The sequence below is a fragment of the Macaca fascicularis genome, chromosome 1, assembly GCF_037993035.2.
Source record: "Macaca fascicularis isolate 582-1 chromosome 1, T2T-MFA8v1.1".
NCBI lineage: Eukaryota > Metazoa > Chordata > Mammalia > Primates > Cercopithecidae > Macaca > Macaca fascicularis.
The window spans coordinates 213,077,595-213,095,823 of NC_088375.1; the positions used below are offsets into that span (position 1 = coordinate 213,077,595).

The 18,229-nt window shown below is 48.3% G+C and overlaps 1 protein-coding gene across 4 annotated transcripts in view; it reads right to left on the reverse strand.

Moving 5' to 3' along the window:
• CDC42 (cell division cycle 42) overlaps nt 1-2,266 on the reverse strand; it is a 40,697-nt gene extending 38,431 nt beyond the window's left edge. For all 4 annotated transcript variants that reach the window (XM_045378569.3, XM_045378574.3, XM_065528175.2 and 1 more), the window contains exon 1: nt 2,216-2,266. The gene's annotated coding sequence lies outside the window, so the exon portion shown is untranslated. The remainder of the gene's footprint in view (nt 1-2,215) is intronic.
• Between the last annotated feature and the right edge of the window lie 15,963 nt (nt 2,267-18,229).

An 18,229-nucleotide genomic window follows, 5' to 3' on the forward strand; every position in this document is an offset into this window, starting at 1 on the left:
AAGAAATTACTGAAAACGAGCTCATTTAATACTTAGTAGATTACCAATCTCGTGTCTCCATCTTAGTATAAACTATAAATTCAAACTACTGTTATTTTCTAAAAGGAAATATACAAATTGATATTTAAAGTTATTAAACATAGAAAGTTCAAGAAAATAAGGCAGATGTGTTCCAATTTTATATGCCTAAAATATTACATCAAGGCTAACAAATGTATTTCAGAAGATCCAAGTTCCACACTTATCCAATGGTCTGTAATGCCTACACACTACAGAAAGCTGCCTTGAACCTACATTCCTTTTAAGTGTTTACCAATCTGTTCTCTACAGAAACGAGAAACAGCGGGAAAGCACTTGTTCGGACATGAACTATCTTTACAACAATGCATTACACAATTAGATCTCATTTGCTTTGCAGTGTTAACATTTTTCTATGTTACTATTGCAGTCGCGGAAGGATATAAAATTTAGGATGTAAACACTCTACGGAACAAAAATTGTGATCTCTGCTTGACCCCAGGAGTTCGAGACCAGCCCGGGCAATATGGCGAAACCCTGTCTGTACAAAAAATACAAAAATTAGCCGGGCATGGGGGTACATGCCTGCAGTACCAGCTACTCGGGAGGCTGAGGTGGGAGGATCACTTGACCCCGGGAGGCGGAGGCTGTGGTGGGCCAAGATCGCGCCACTGCACTCCAGCCTGGGAGTGCAATATCCATTATATTTAGTAACGTCGAGACCCTGTCTCAAAAAAAATAAAAACTGTAATCTCAAAATGAAAATATTAAATTTTTTGCATAAAGATCCAAGTCTCGTTTTCAATAACAAAACTAAAATGTCTAGCATAGATCTGGCATAAACTGATTCTCTTTTCAACACAGCTTCGCCACAAAAAGTACACCTGAATCAACTTAGGGAGGTTCCCAGCATGCCATAATTCATAAAGGAGAAGTCAAACAGTCTGGGAAAGTCATTTTGGACCGAAAAAGTGTTCCCACAAATAAACCCACTTCATTCTAGTATAGTCAAAGGGGCCTCTATTTAAAGTTAATGCCCACGCAAGGGGCCGTGGACGGTGCTGTCTTACACTTTATTCCCTTACACAAACTAATGCTGGGATTTTAAACATTCCTGGCTTTTAGGTGCACTGAAGGCGGTCATGAACACAAGTAACAAGGCTTCAAAACATCATCTGTGAATACGACGCGTTGGGAAGTAGGCAGGACAAGCCACTGGGTGACCAAGGCTGCAAAATGCTGTCTGAATTTAAGTCCCTGACTTGCAGGAGTTAAGTCTCACTCCTTATACCGCGATGACGTAATCTTCCACACTGCATTTCTCTTGGACTTAAAGGGGAGGAAAAACAAACGAACAAAGAAAATTTCCCCCCGATAAGAGGAATTAACCAAGCATCAGAACTACGGTTTCGGGAGGTGGTTAGGTAACTCCCCAAAAGGGAAGCTTCAGCTGAATCGGCAGGGAGCGGGCTGGAGAAGCGGACGGAAATGCTAGCAATTCGACCTCCGCCAGGAAGAGCAGCCTGGAGCCCGGGGCTCGGGGCCACCGCGCCGGGAGGACGCGGCCGGCGCGGAGCGGAGCGCGGACAGGCACCGCCGCGGGCAGCCCGCGAGTTGCCCTCCCGCCGCCGCCCTGCCGCGGCCGCAACGCCGCTCCCCTCCCCCCGCGCCGCAAAATGTCCGCGACGGCGCCCGGCGAAGCAGGAAGTCCAGGCCGCAGCGCAGGGCACAGAACCCAGCTTGTGAGCCCCGGGGACCGGCGCCCGGCCAGGCCCAGGCGCCCGCGAGTCGCTCTGAGGCCCCCGGCACCCAGGCGCCGGCCGCCCTTAGGAGCCCGCGGGGCCGGGCTTGGGGGAAGGGAGCCCGGGCGCCCGGGATGGGTGTGACCCCTTCCTTCCGCCGCTGCCGGTGACAGCCCGGCGCCGCTCGCGCCCCGAGTCCCGGCCGCGCGCCCCTCAGCGGGCGGCCGCCCCCAGCCTCCCCGGCCGCGAACCCCGCCCCGGCTCCCCCACAGAACGCGGACCCGCGCCCGCCCGAAGGACGCAGCGCGAGCCTGGCACTCCCCCAGGACCGGTGCTCCCGAACCCCCCGAGATCCCGCAGATGGGGTGTCCCCGAGAACTGGGAGAGGATGGGGACGGCGGGGACGGGACAGCAGGGTGGCCGCTCCCGCGGGGAACCTCAGGCCCCGTACTCACCTCAGCTTCTTCACCGGGGCGTTGGCAGCACTGCGCGGGGTCTCCTCGGCTGCCGGACAGGGGCACGCACCTGACGTCAGCGCGCAGGAGACGCACAGTTGGGTGCCCGCGGAAGTGGGAGGAACAGGGAAGGGGAAGAGGCTGGGGCGGGTCAAGGCGGTGCCTGGACTGTCCTGGCTCCGCCCGCCTGTCGCGCAGGCGCGGGCCAGCGTAGCTCGTGAGTTCGGGGCTAGGCTCCGCATCTTTTCCCAATGGTTCTATTTGTAATAATACTATGAACGGTAGTATGCAAAGCGCTTCCTCTACCAGTTCTTTGTTTGTTTGTTTGTTTTTCTGAGACAGTCTCGCTCTGCTGCCCAGGCTGGAGTGCAGCGCATGATCTCAGCTCACTGCAACCTCCACCTCTTGTGTTCAAGTGATCCTCCTGCCTCTGCCTCCCAAGTCGCTGGGATCACGGGCACCTGCCACCATGCCAGGCTAATTTTTGTATGTTTAGCTGACACAGGGTTTCGCCATTTTGCCCAGGCTGGTCTCAAACTCCTGACCTCAAGTAAGTGATCCACCTGCCTCAGCCTCCCAAAGTGCTAGGATTACCAGCGTGAACCACCTTGCCCGGCCCACTACCAGTTCTTTTGATCCTTGCAGCCTTGTGAAGCAAGGTATTATCGTCCCATTTTGCAGAGAAGACAGAAGCTTCTCTGAAAGGGCTGGTGATTTGCCCCAGATCACAGGGGTGGATGGTCTCTCGCTCCCCCGGGCCTGTATTCAGTCCGCAGTGATGTGAGAACTGAATATCACTTTTCTTATCTCTACCTACACTCAGTGTCCCTCGCTGTAGCCACATGGGTCTTCTTTAGAGTTACAACCTTCCTCTCAACCACAGGCCTTGTGTTTTTTTTGGGTTTTTTGTTTTTTGTTTGTTTGTTTGTTTTTTGACGTTTTTGCTATCACCCAGGCTGGAGTGCAATGGCATGATCTCAGCTCACTGCAACCTCGACCTCCCAGCAATTCTCCCTCCTCAGCCTCCCAAGTAGCTGGGACCACAGGCGCATGCCACCATGGCCGGCTAATTTTTGTATTTTTTTGTAGACACAGGGTTTTGCTGGATTGCCCAGGCTGGTCTCAAACTCCTGGACACAAGCTATCAGCCTGCCTCTGCCTCCCAAACTGCTTGGATTACAAGGTGTGAGCCATTACGTCTGGCCAAGGCCTTGGACTTTCTTTGCTCTGCCTCCCTCCTCTTCCCTTAAATTCATATCACTGCATTCTCCAATCATCCTATCTTCGCAGTATCTATTATTTGTCTTCTCTGTTAGTATGAAAGCTTCAGGAAAATAGAGAACTTCCCTCTCTTATTCTTAGATGTTTCCCCATGTTAGAGAAAAATTGCTTAAATTACTTATCTTAATAACAGCTCATTTATTGTCTACTGCCACAGCTATTTGGCCAGCAAAGACACTTAATTCCAGTGTATTGACTTACAGTCATATTTTCTTTTGGATTTTTTTTTTTTTTTTTTTTTTTGGTGAGATGGAGTCTCGTTCTGTTGCCCGGGCTGAAGTGCGGTGGTTCAATCTTGGCTCACTGCAACCTCCGCCTCCCGGGTTCAAGCGGTTCTCCTGCCTAAGCCTCCCAAGTGGCTGGAACTATAGGTGCCTGCCACCATGCCTGGCTAATTTTTGTATTTTTAGTAGAGACGGGGTTTCACCATATTGGTCAACCTGGTCTCGAACTCATGACCTTGTGATCCACCTGCATTGGCCTCCCAAAGTGCTGCAATTACAGGTGTGAGCCACCACACCCAGCCCTCTTTTGGACTTTTTAATTACACAAGAATAAGAACTACATTCTTTAGCATTTACTGCAGGTATGGCTAATAGCTTTGCAGGTAGTAGTAGCTAATTTAATACTCACAGCCACCCTATGAGTTAAGAACTGTTACCCCCACTTTATGGTTGCATGAACTGAAGCTCAGAGGTGTGAAGGGATTTGCCCATCGCCACCATACCAAGCAGTGGCAGAGCTGAGACTTGCGCTCAGGAGGCTGGCTCTAGTTGACTATGACACGATCACACTATCAAGCAGGCTTATTATAGAGAAATCAGAAGATAAGCTTCAGGCTCATGCCTGTAATCCCAGCACTTTGGGAGGCTGAGGCTGGCAGATCACCTGAGGTTAGGAGTTCAAGACCAGCCTGACCAACATGGTAAAATCCCATCTCTACTAAAAAACATACACACACACAAATTTGCTGGGTGTGTGGGCGGGTGCCTGTAATCCCAGCTACTTGGGAGACTGAGGCAGGAGAATCATTTGCATCCAGGAGGCGGAGGTTGCAGTGACCCCGAGATCGTGCCACTGCACTCCAGCCTGGGCAACAAAAGTGAAACTCTGTCTTAAAAAAAAAAAAAAAAAAAAAAGGCCAGGAGCAGTGGCTCACACCTGTAAGTCCAGCACTCTAGTAGGCCAAGGCAGGTGGATCACTTGAGGTCAGGAGTTCGAGACCAACCTGACCAACGTGGTGAAACCCTTTCTCTACTAAAAATACAAAAATTAGCTGGGTGTGGTGGCATGCGCCTGTAATCGCAGCTACTCGGGAGGCTGAGACAGGAGAATCGCTGGAACCTGGGAGGCAGTGGTTGCAGTGAGCCGAGATCGCACCATTGCACTCTGGCCTGGGCAACAAGAACAAAACTCCATCTCAAAAAAAAGAAAGGGCCGAGTGTGGTGGCTCAAGCCTGTAATCCCAGCACTTTGGGAGGCCGAGACGGGCGGATCACGAGGTCAGGAGATCGAGACCATCCTGGCTAACACGGTGAAACCCCGTCTCTACTAAAAAATACAAAAAACTAGCCGGGCGAGGTGGCGGGCGCCTGTTGTCCCAGCTACTCGGGAGGCTGAGGCAGGAGAATGGTGTAAACCCGGGAGGCGGAGCTTCCAGTGAGCTGAGATCCGGACACTGCACTCCAGCCTGGGCAACACAGCAAGACTCCGTCTCAAAAAAAAAAAAAAAAAAAAAGATAAGCTTCAGCTGTAGTCCTACCTCTAATGTGGCTCACACCTGTAATCCCAGCCCTTTGGGGGGGCCGAGGCGGGTGGATCACTTGAGCCCAGGAGTTCAAGACCAGTCTGGGCAACATAGCAAGACCCGCCCCCACCCATCTCTACAAAAAATACAAAAACAAAACAAAAAAACTACATTGTGAACATCTTTCCATGTCAAATAAAGCATTATTTATAAAGGCTGCATTTTACTCTCCAGGCATTACAATATTTAGCCAGACTCCTACTGTTGGAATTTGGGATGTTTTGGGCTATTGTAAATTTATCACTATTGTAAAAATGTATAAGCTTCGTTTTTTAAACTTGAGGGGAAAATGGTTGTTTCTTCCCTTCATAAGTCCAGCTGGTAGTGCCCTTTCCTTCATCCTGTCTCACAATCCCATGAATGTCCCCAGACAATGTCTGCTCTTTCCAGTAGCAGCAATATCTTGATGGGGTGTCACCCAACTGTTCAGCTTTTCCTGCCTTTATTCTGAGGACAAGGACTTACTTAGCACTGTGTCTTTTATGTTGTCAGGTTTTTTGTCAGAATAACCCTCCCAGACCTTTTCACAGCCCCAAACAGCAGTGACAATGGTGTTACTATTACTTGACCCCAATCTACCATGTCCCTCACTGCCGGCCCAGCCCCCAGCCTCCTAGTGCCTCCCTGAAACTGCCTCACTGCTATAGCTGCCTCACATTAACAGGAAGGACAGCTTGTGGGGCTCCAGCTCCTTCCCGGTGGCTACCATTCCGGTGTCCATTCTTCCTTCTGGTAACAGCACTTCCATTTCTCCTACAGCAGCCCCTGCCCCAACTCTCAATCCATGTAGCTCTAGAGATGACACTATCTCTAGTTGTGGGAACGGACACGTGACCTGGGCTTGGCCAATCACAGCATTATAGAGAGCCCTGTTGCCACGCCATTTCAGCAATAGGCATGTGACCCAATGAGATTTAATTCTGGAACTTTGGTCAGAACTATTCAGTTCAGTGAATCTCTCTGTTTGCTGAGGGTAGGATGTAATCGTGGCACTGCTGGCAGCCAGCTTCCCACTGCAAGCAGAGATGCTGCCTGAGAATGAGACCAAGACAGAGTGGGAAACAACTGAGAGATGAAGACATGAAACCAAGTCTCAGTGGCATTGCGTGAGCCATCAGATCCAGTCTTGCTTCAATCTTCAGTAACATTGGCAATAAATTGCCTCTACTGCCTGAACCAGGTTGAGTAGGTTTCTGTCACTTATTGACTGCCAAACTCTTGATGAATCACTGCCACCCCTGCCCTGCTTGTCTGCCCATGAGGTACTTGTCCCTACCCTCTAGGTAATAACTCCCAAATCTATACCTCTTCCAATCCCTATTCCCACCCCCATTTTCTTTTTCTTTTCTTTTTTTTTTTTTTTTAAGACGGAGTCTCGCTCTGTCGCCCAGGCTGGAGTGCAATGGCGCGATCTCAGCTCACTTCAACCTCCGCCTCCCAGGTCTGAGTGATTCTCCTGCCTCAGCCTCCCAAGTAGCTGGGATTGCAGGCACCTGCCACCATGCCAAGCTAATTTTTGTATTTTTAGTAGAGATGGGGTTTCACCATGGTGGCCAGGCTGGTCTCAAACTCCTGACCTCAGGTGATCCACCCACCTCAGCCTCCCAAAGTGCTGAGATTACAGGCGTGAACCACTGCACCCAGCATCCCACCTCCATTTTCAAATTTCCAGCTACTCAGCACCATCAAAATAATCTACCAGCTCCCACCTACTCCAGGGTCTAAGCACCCATGTCTGCTCTTGGCCCCTACAGCCTTGTATATCCAGGAGTTCCCAACCTTTTCTGCATCACAGATCCTATACCCACAAAATTCATATCTAATTTCTAGAGTCTCCCTTCAAGCTCTCTGCTTTAGGCCAGGCATGGTGGCTCATGCCTATAATCCCAACACTTTGGGAGGCTGAAGCGGGAGGATCACTTGAGCTGAGGAGTTTGAGACCAGCCTGGGCAACATATTGAGACCTCGTCTCTACAAGAAATATAAAAATTAACGGTGTGGTGGCAAGCACCTGTAGTCCCAGCTACTTGGGGAGGCTGAAATGGGAGGGTCGCTTGAGCGTGTGACATCGAGGCTGCAGTGAGCCATGATCATGCCACTGCACTACACTGCACTCCAGCCTGGGTGACAAAGCAAGACCCTGTCTCAAATAAATAAATAAATAAAAAGAATCTCGGCTGGGCATGGTGGCGCATGCCTGTAATCCCAGCACTTTGGGAGGCCAAGGCGGGAGGATCACACAAGGTCAGGAGATGAAGACCATTGTGGCCAACATGGTGAAACCCCCTCTCTACTAAAATACAGAAAATTAGCCAGGTGTAGTGGCATGCGCCTTTAGTCCCAGCTACTCCGGAGGCTGAGGCAGGGGAATCGCTTGAACCTGGAAGGCAGAGGTTTCAGTGAGCAGAGATGGCGCCATTGCACTCCAGCCTGGCCACAAAGCAAGACTCCATCTCAAAAAAAAAAAAAAAGAATCTCTGCTTTGTTCGAGACCATCCTGGCTAACACGGTGAAACCCCGTCTCTACTAAAAAATACAAAAAACTAGCCGGGCGAGGTGGCGGGCGCCTGTAGTCCCGGCTACTCGGGAGGCTGAGGCAGGAGAATGGCGTAAAAACCCGGGAGGCAGAGCTTGCAGTGAGCTGAGATCCGGCCACTGCACTCCAGCCTGGGCGACACAGCGAGACTCCGTCTCAAAAAAAAAAAAAAAAAAAGAATCTCTGCTTTAATTCATTTGACAAAGCACAGCATTTATCTTCCCAGATCATGGCTCTGATTAGGTCACTCCCTTACTCAGAAACCTTCAGTGTTTTCTCCTTTGTCTTCAGAATAAAATTTTTTTTTTTTAACTTTTTTTTTTTTTTTTTTTTTGAGACGGAGTCTCGCTGTGTCGCCCAGGCTGGAGTGCAGTGGCCGGATCTCAGCTCACTGCAAGCTCTGCCTCCCGGGTTTTTACGCCATTCTCCTGCCTCAGCCTCCTGAGTAGCCGGGACTACAGGCGCCCGCCACCTCGCCCGGCTAGTTTTTTGTATTTTTTAGTAGAGACGGGGTTTCACCGTGTTAGCCAGGATGGTCTTGAACTCCTGACCTCGTGATCCGCCCGTCTCAGAATAAAATTTAAGACCTTGGCCGGGTGCAGTGACTCACACCTGTAATCCCAGCACTTTGGGAGGCTGAGGTGGGTGGATCACAAGGTCAGGAGTTTGAGACCAGCCTGACCACCATGGTGAAACCCCATCTCTACTAAAAATACAACAATTAGCTGGGCGTGGTGGTGCACACCTGTAATCCCAGCTACTCAGGAGGCTGAGGCAGGAGAATCGCTTGAATTTGGGAGGCGGAGGCTGCAGTGCCTGGGTGACAGAGAGAGATTCCATCTCAAAAAAAAAAAAAAATGTTAAACCTTTACCCAGACATTCTGTGTCCTCTATGATCTTTGCCTTTCCAAAGTGATTTCCCTTTCTTTTTGTATTAGTCAGAGTTCTCCAGAGAAACAGAACCAATGGAATGGTAATATATATTATTTATATATTACATATAAAACCCATTCTGGTTGCACGCAGTGCCTCACACCTGTAATCCCAGCACTCTGGGAGGACGAGGTGGGTGGATCACTTGAGGTCAGGAGTTTGAGACTAGCCTGGCCAACATGGTGAAACCTCGTATCTACTAAAAATACAAAATTAGCTGGGTGTTGTGATGCATGCTTGTAATAATCTCAGCTATTTGGGAGGCTGAGGCAGGAGAATCATTTGAACCCAGGAGGTGGAGGTTGCAGTGAGCCGAGATCGAACCACTGCACTCCAGCGTGGGAGGCAGAGGGAGACTCCATCTCAAAATAATAATAAAAATAAAACCATTCTCTATATATTATAGAGAATGGTTGTATATACATACAGAATGGTTTATGTATAATATAAATATATAATAAATTATATATAGAATGGTCTATGTATAATAAATTATATATAGAATTATATAATCATATATTATATATAATATATAATCTCTATATATAATATACATATATAGAGAAAGAGATTTATTATGAGAGATTTATTATAATTGGCTCACTCACATGACTACAGAGGACAAGTCCCAAGATACACAGGGTGAGTACACTGAGTGAGTCACTGAGCGGGAGACCCAGGAGAGCCAATGGTATAGCTCCAGTCCAAGCCTGAAGGCCTGAGAACCAGGAGAGCTGATGTTTCAGTTCCAGTCCAAAGGCCAGCAGGCTCAGGATTAAGGAAGAGCCAATTTTTCTCTTTGAGGTCTGAAGGCAAGAAAAATTCTCCCTTAGTCAAGGGAGGGTCAGCCTTTTTGTTTTATGTTGGCCTTCAACTGATTGGATGAGAGGGTAATTTGTTTTACTCAGTCTCCTGATTCGGATCTTAATCTCATCCAGAAACAAGTTTGCAGACACATCGAAAATAATGTTTGACCAAATATTGCTTCCCACCCCATGGCCCAGTCAAGTTGACATATAAAATTAATCATCACACCTTCCACTACACACCTATGCTACAGCTAGACGGTAAAATACTTAGTATCATGCAGTCAGGAACCACGACTTCTACCTCTCTGCCACTGCTCATGCTGATCCCCTTCCCTAAAACACTTTTCCTGCTTATCCATCCTACATGTCAAGTCCACTCTCCCTCCCACCATGAACCGTACATTTTGCAAACATCCACTTTGTGTCCTTTCCCACCTCTGTGCCTCTGTGGATTCAGTGGCTCCCTTCTCTGCCTGCCAAACTCCATTCTTTTCTCCTTCAAGGACTAGCCTAGGGCTCAGTTTTGAAATCTCCCGACAACCCCAGGCAACCAATCAATCTTACATCACTTTGTATTTAAAGCATCTCATATTGGAATTATTTGTATCTATTTATGCTAAACTATTAGGCCATGAGCAGGCAGAGATCTTATTCATTTTTTGTATTCTTTTTTTTTTTTTTGGGACGGAGTCTCACTCTGTCGCCCAGGCTGGAGTGCAGTGGTGTGGTCTCGGCTCACTGCAAGCTCCGCCTCCCAGGTTCTTGCCATTCTCCTGCCTCAGCCTCCGGAGTAGCTGGGACTACAGGCACCCACCACCACACCCGGCTAATTTCTTTTTGTATTTTTAGTAGAGACAGGGTTTCACCGTGTTAGCCAAGATGGTCTCGATCTCCTGACCTCGTGATCCGCCCGCCTCAGCCTCCTAAAGTGCTGAGATTACAGGCTTGAGCCACCGCGCCCGGCCCATTTTTTGTATTCTTTTACCTAATTTCCTGGCACACTGCCTTCCCTCAAAAGTGTTTGATAAATGATGCATGAATGAATACAGCACCACCTCTTACACAAAGCCAGCTCTGCCTCCCACTGCCAAAAGGGATTGCTGGCTCTTCTAAACGCCCAGAGCACTTATCCGAGCCCCTCTCCAGGCCCTCTGTCTGGGTGATCATGTTTACCCACGCTTTTTCAACCCTACTGCAAGCTCCCAGGGATAGGTATAGTTTTGGATGCATTGCTGTGCCCCTCACAGTCCTCTTCAGATCCCTAGAACACTTTGGCTGAATGAGAAAAGCCTCATACTGCATTCTCTGCCAAATGCAAAAGACTGCAAATCCACTGCCATCTCCCCAAGGGCCTGCCAAGATTTACTAAAGAAGATCTATATTAAAGAGGCTGTCCTCCAAGGTCTTCAGGCTTGGAATTTGTGTGAGAAAATTCTAATTTAAGACTTTCTGTGTGATTCATAGGCGAAAACTACGAAGAAAACCAAGGAAGTGATTACCATACAAATCCAGCTAGTGGCTGCCTCTAAAGGGGGTTAGAATCTGGAAGGGATGGGGGTATTGGGGGGCAGTGTTGGCAGTGTTCTATTTCATGACCTGGGTGATGATTACATGGATGTTTGCCTTATCATTATTTATTGTATGGTACATGTTTTATTTGCTTTTCTTATGTGTAATAGTTCATTAAAAAATAAAAGGCCAGGCACAGTGGTTCACGCCCATAATCATAGCACTCTGGGAGGCTGAGGCGGGTGGATCACTTGAGATCAGGAGTTCAAGACCAGCCTGGCCAACATGGCTCATCTCTACTAAAAATACAAAAATTAGCCGGGCATGGTGATGCATGCCTGTAGTCCCAGCTACTTGGAAGGCTGAGGCAGGAGAATGGCTTGAACTCAGGAGGCGGAGGTCGCAGTGAGCCAAGATGGTGCCATTGCACTCCAGCCTGGGTGACAGAGCAAGACTCTGTCTCAAAATAAACAAATAAATAAATAAATAAATAATAAAAGTTAGGGCCAGACGCAGTGGCTCACGCCTATAATCCTAGCACTTTGGGAGGCTGAGGCAGGCAGATCACTTGAGGTCAGGAGTTCGAGACCAGCCTGGCCAACATGGTAAAATCCTATCTCTACTGAAAATACAAAAACTAGCAGGTGTGGTGGTGTGTGGCCTGTAACCTCAGCTACTTGAGAGATTGAGGCAGGAGAATCACTTGAACCCAGGAGATGGAGGTTGCTGTGAGACAAGATCATGCCACCACACTCCAGCTTGGGCAACAGAGTGAGACTGTCTCAAAAAAAAAGTTAAAGCCTAGAATACACAGCAAGACCCTCGTCTCTACAAAAAAATATAAAAATTAGCCGGGCACAGTGGTGTGCGTCTGTAGTGTCAATTACTCAGGAGGCTGAGCTGGGAGAATCATTTGAGCCAGGAGGTCAAGGCTGCAGTGAGCCAAGATCACACCACTGCACTCGAGCCTGGGCAACAGAGTGAGACCACTATCTCAAAAAAATAAATAAAAATTAATTAAAGTTAAAAATAATTATATTAAAGTATCTCTGTTATTGCCGAAAGGTTGATGTTGTTGTATAATTCCTATCACTGAGACTGCAGCCCACCCCACTTTCCTGATTCCCCTGGCTGGTCACAGCCCAGACCTCTCCAGGACCCCCTAACCCTACTGCCAGGACTCCAGCTGTGTTCCTGGTTTACCTGCTGCATCACAAGAGGCTGAACAGCTGCTGGGGCTGCCTCCACTAAGGGATCTATCTGCTCCCTCTGCAGCCCCTCCAGCTGTTCAGCCTCCCTCCTCCACTTATGCCCATATTATTACACTTGTCTAGGGACTTGGACCCTTCCTGGAGGCAGAGAAAGGGAAGGAACTCACCAAACCTGTTTTCTTCTTGCCTTTTCTCTAACTGGCCCAGGCTTGCCTCCTTCATCTTGCTTACACATCTCTGGTGAAGATAATCTGGGTCACTGAACAAGGGTGGATAAGACAGGATAGGGGAAAGAGGAAAGTCTAGAAATAACTGAGCAACTCTGTCCCCATCCTGTAGGCCCTTGTCCATCTCTCCAATCTCATCAAGACCACATACTCACTCACTGGGCTCCAGCCATGCCGCCCTGGTTGCTGTTCCTCGGACACACTGGGTTTATTCTGCCTAGCTCAGAACCTTTGCTCTTGCTGTTCCCCCTGGTTATCTGTACACACCTGCTCCTTTCCACCCCACAAGAATTTGCTCCAATACCCCCTCTTCAAGAAGACCTCCCCCTTCTCAGCTTAAGTAGCACCCCCCACCTACTATCACACAGTTTTGCTTCCCTCATAGTGCTTATTTCTATCTGAAATGGTCTCAATTATTTATTTTTCTTACTATCTGTCTCCTCCCATTAAAGCCAAGTAAAGCCCAATAAATCTGAGGGCTTGCTTCATCACTGTACCCTCAGTGCTAGAATATAGTACATACTCAATAGAAATCTGTTAAAGAAATACAATAAGACACAATCCCTACTCAAGGAATTAAGGACTCCCAGTGGGACAAACAGTAATTAAAACAAAGCTGGGTGGGTGCGCTGGCTCATGCCTGTGATCCTGGCACTTTGGGAGGCTGAGGCAGGCAGATCACCTGAGGTAAGGGGTTCGAGACCACCTTGGCCAACATAGTGAAACCCCGTTTCTACTAAAAATATTTAAAAATTTAGCCAGATGTGGTGGCAGGCACCTGTAGTCCCAGCTACTCAGGAGGCTGAGGCAGGAGAATCACTTGAACCTGGGAGGCAGAGGTTGCAGTGAGCCGAGATTGCGCCACTGCACTCCAGCCTGGGCGACAGAGCGAGACTCCATCTCAAAATAATAATAATAGTAATTAAAACAATCACTAGGACAGGGTATATATAAGGTGTAGAGGAATTGGAAAAGCAGAGTATTCACAACAGTTCTAGCTAACATTTGTTAAGCACTTCCTACACTCCAGGCACTGCTCTAAGTATTTAGTGTGTTATTATCTCACTTGAAATTCACAACTGCTCTGAAATATATAAATTATCAGCAAAAGTCAGGCATGGAGAGGTTAGTAATATTTGCCCAAATTCATACAGCTGGTAGGTGGAAGGGCTGGGACTCAAACTCAGAGCTGATCACGGAAGTTTTCCCAAAGGAGCAAGGTCTGATCTGTGTCTGGTGGAGCTGCCCAGACTGGCCGGGCCAGGATAGAGCATGCTGTGTCCTGGCAGAATGAACAGGAGTGTTCAGGTACACAGGCATGGAAAAGCAGGATGCTCAGGGAATGGATGATCTCATAGACACAGTGTTCAACACAAGAAGACAGACACTAATGACTCCCTTTGGTTCAGAAACAGACAACACTAGGGCAATAATATTTCAGGAGGTTAACAATTGGGATAGGGCATGAGGAAGGCTTCTGAGGTGCTCGTAATATTCTGCATTTTGACCTGGAAGGTGGTAATAAGGGTATGCCCACTTTGTACAAATTCATTAAGCCATACAATTAAGATTTGTACACTTTATAGGATGCATGTTTTATATATATATGAAATTTATTATATATTCTTATGTTTTTATGTTTCCATTTTTTGATTTTTTGATTTGGAGTCTCGCTCTGTAGCCCAGGCTGGAGTGCAGTGGCACGATCTCAGTTCACTGCAACCTCTGCCTCCTGGGTCCCAGTCAAGCAATTCTCCTGCCTTAGCCTCCCAAGTAGCTGGGATTACAGGCACGTGCCACCATGCCCAACTAATTTTTGTATTTTTAGTAGAGATGGGGTTTCACCATGTTGGCCAGGCTGGTCTTGAACTCCTGACCTCATGATCTGCCCATCTCAGCCTCCCAAAGTGCTGGGATTACAGGCATAAGCCACTGTACCCAGCCTATTTTTTATTTTTTTGGAGACAGTCTCATTCTGTCACCCAGGCTGGAGTGCAGTGGCACAATCTTAACTCACTGCAACCTCCGCCTCCCAGGTTCAAGCAATTCTCCTGTCTCAGCCTCCCGAGTGAACGATCTGGGCTTACTGCAATCTCTGCTTCCCGGGTTCAAGGGAAGCTGGGATTACAGGCATGCGCCACCATGCCCAGCTAATTTTTGTATTTTTAATAAAGGCAGGGTTTCATCACGTTGGCCAGGCTGTTCTCAAACTCCTTACCTCAGGTGATCCACCCCCCTTGGCCTCCCAAAGTGCTGGGATTACAGGCATGAGCCACTGTGCCCGGCCTTTATTTATATGTTTATTTTCTTTTGACTCAGGGTCTCACTCTGTCACCCAGGCTGGAGTGCAGTGGCACGATCTCGGCTCACTGAAGCCTCGACCTCCTGGGCTGAAGGAATCTACCCACCTCACCCTGCTGAGTAACTGGGACTACAGGTGTGCACCACCATGCCTACCTAGTTTTTTGTTTTTTTTTTTTTTTGAGACAGAGTCTCGCTGTGTATCCCAGGCTGGAGTGCAGTGGCGTGATCTCGGCTCACTGCAAGCTCCGCCTCCCGGGTTCACGCCATTCTCCCGCCTCAGCCTCCCAAGTAGCTGAGACTACAGGCGCCCGCCACCACGCCCGGCTAGTTTTTTGTATTTTTTTTAGTAGAGACGGGGTTTCACCATGTTAGCCAGGATAGTCTCGATCTCCTGACCTCGTGATCCACCCGCCTCGGCCTCCCAAAGTGCTGGGATTACAGGCTTGAGCCACCGCGCCCGGCCTAGTTTTATTATTTTTTGTAGAAACGGAATCTTGCTAAGTTGCCCAAGCTAGCCTCGAACTCCTGGGCTCAAGCGATCCTCTTGCCTCGGCCTCCCAAACTGTTGGGATTACAGGTGTAAATCACCATGCCTGGCCAAGAACAGGATTTGATGTATAGAAATTTGACATGAGAAGATGGAGCTACCTGCAGAGAGAGAGTCAAAAGAACAAGATCCAAGGGATAGCTGAGGAAAGGTCACTCACTGAATCTTCCCCTAATTAAGCAGATTCAGATTCAGACACAGTAGCATTTACTGAGTATTTATGGACCTGGGGTGCTGTGCTAGGGTAACCCTGCCTGAGAATAAGCCAGGACCAAGATAAGTATAGGAGCTGAAGCTCAGAAAGGTGGCGTGACTTGTCTGACATCACACATCTAAGTGGTAGAAGTTATTGTGGCTAGAAACCGTCCATTTTTGTTTCTAAGACAGGGCTCAAAACAATAAGTATTGGCCCCAATTGGAGGTGGAGTTTTGGCTCAGAGGAAGTGAAGGGGAGGCCCTGGCTGCTCTGGCGGTGTTGGTGGCTTCCTGCCCAGAAGACCACACCCAGCTTCAAAATCACCATTCTGGGTAGTCAAGTTGTTGCCAGGCACCCAAAGAGGCCCCTGAGCTTTGCAGAGCCAACAAAGGGCAGCTAACCTCATCTCCTGCAAGGTCAGATGCAGAACAGAGAAGTGAAGCCTTCCCTTTGTAGTTTAAGTTTTTGTTTTGTTTTGTTCTTATCTCCATCCCTGCTCCTTCCACAGGAATTAGTAGTCTCACTCCTTGTTCCCTCCACAACATAGCACCTAGTGGTCACGATGAACCGTAGGTATTTGCGTTCGCTAAAAGGAAATACCTTAAGAAGAAGCAACTGTGGCCGGGCGCGGTGGCTCATGCCTGTAATCCCAGCGCTTTGAGGGGCCGAGGCGGGTGCATCACGAGGTCAAGAGATCAAGACCATCCTGGCCAATATGGTGAAACCCTATCTCTACTAAAAATACAAAAATTAGCTGGGCATGGTGGCACGTACCCGTAGTCCCAGCTACTTGGGAGGCTGATGCAGGAGAATCGCTTGAACCTGGGAGACAGAGGTTGTGGTGAGCCGAGATTGCGCCATTGCACTCCAGCTTGGTAACAGAGAGAGACTCCATCTCAAAGAAAAAAAAAACAAGAAGGAGCAACCATGTCTCCCACAAAAGTCAAAGTGCTCCTTGAGGATCCCCCAGGTGCAGGCCCTGTGTTCAATGCAAAGAACATAGAGAGTCTCCCTCTTCATGGGGCTCACAATCTGCCTGGGGACACAAACTAGATGCTGCACTGCAGTGTGATGCTTAGAACGGGGCATGGCACATAACATCTGTTTGCTGCATAAGCAAGTACCAAGAACTAAAGCTAAGGTGTTGTAGGAGCTCACAGGAGGGCTTCAAGTGCTAGTTCAAGGCAGAAATCAAAGAAGGCTTCATGAAGGTGACCGTGTCTATCTGCATCATAAAGAATGAACAGTTTGGGAGGCCGAGGTAGGCAGATCACTTGAGCCTAGGGGTCTGAGAACAGCCTGGGCAATATGGCAGACCAACCTGAGAACAGCCTGAAACTCCTTCTCTACTAAAAATACAAAAAATTAGCCGGGCATGATGGTGCATATCTGTAATCCCAGCTACTTGGGAGGCTGAGGTGGGAGGATCACCTGAGCCTGGGAAGTCGAGGCCATGGCACTCAAGCTTGGGTAACGCGAATGAGATCCTGTCTCAAAAAAAGAAAACGAACAAATAGAAGTAGGCTGGCAAAGATTCAGAGAAGGGCATTCCAGGCCAAGGGAAAATGTCCAATTGTCTAATACATGCGTGGCAGTGGGTGGAAAGAGAATGTTAGAGAAAGAGTCAAGTCATTGTCAAGCGTGTTGTACTGAGCTGTCTAGGGAAACTGACCACACGACGCTCCTGGGAGGGCCAGCTGTATTTGAATTCTGCAGCCACCACCATCACTACCACAGTCAACTCCTCATGGCCCCACACCCGCTGGAGCTGGCCTCCTCTCTGGCAGCCAGGGCCTGGCACCCACTCACTGCTCAGGGAGTAGCTGCCCAACAGATGACATGTTTTTCCATGGCACAAGCCAGTTGCTAGGGATCTCATATTACCTTGTGGTCCTAACACTGGTTTTTCCCAGCAGCCATCTCACAGGAGCACTTTTCAATAGCTAGATGAAATTACTATCTTGTAAAACTTGCAGTCAACATAATCACAAAGGGGAAATAGACATCTTAGAAATACAATATGGAAGTATTTCTACATTGCCCTCGTCCTTCCCGCAAGACTCACGGACAGAGTTTTTAGGGTTCTTTAGAAGTGAGGTCTAGATTGATTCAAGAAACAATGACAGACACAGGTGGTAACTGTGGGTAGTGCAGACTAGCTGCTTAGAGAAAGCATAGGCACCATCTCAGAGGTGTGGCAATAGAAATGGGGGATTCCTCTATTCCCGAATCCTCACAGAGCCCTTGAAACAGTGGAGCTGCTCTATTCTTTGACATTCAGGTAGTGTGACCCTGTGGCAAGGGCATGTGGCTAGGGCCAGATGAAACAAGAGATGAACTGTAGCTTCTCCACTTACTGGGTTTCTTTGGCACAAGGAATCTCGTCTGTAAATTCACTTCCATAACAAAGAACTGTACCATGGGGCTGTTGGGACACAATGCTGGTTTCAGAACGTGAAAGTTGAGACCTGGCTCTGTCACTTACTTCTAAACCTCATTTGTGCCTCAGTGGTTTGAGTCCATACTAAATCCTCTACCTTACACCTATTGCTGGAAAGTAAAAGGCTAAGTACAGCCAAATGGCTGCCAAAAATTTGTTTTTTACCTTTTTTTTTTTTTTTTTTTTTTTTTTGAGACAGAGTCTTGCTCTGTTG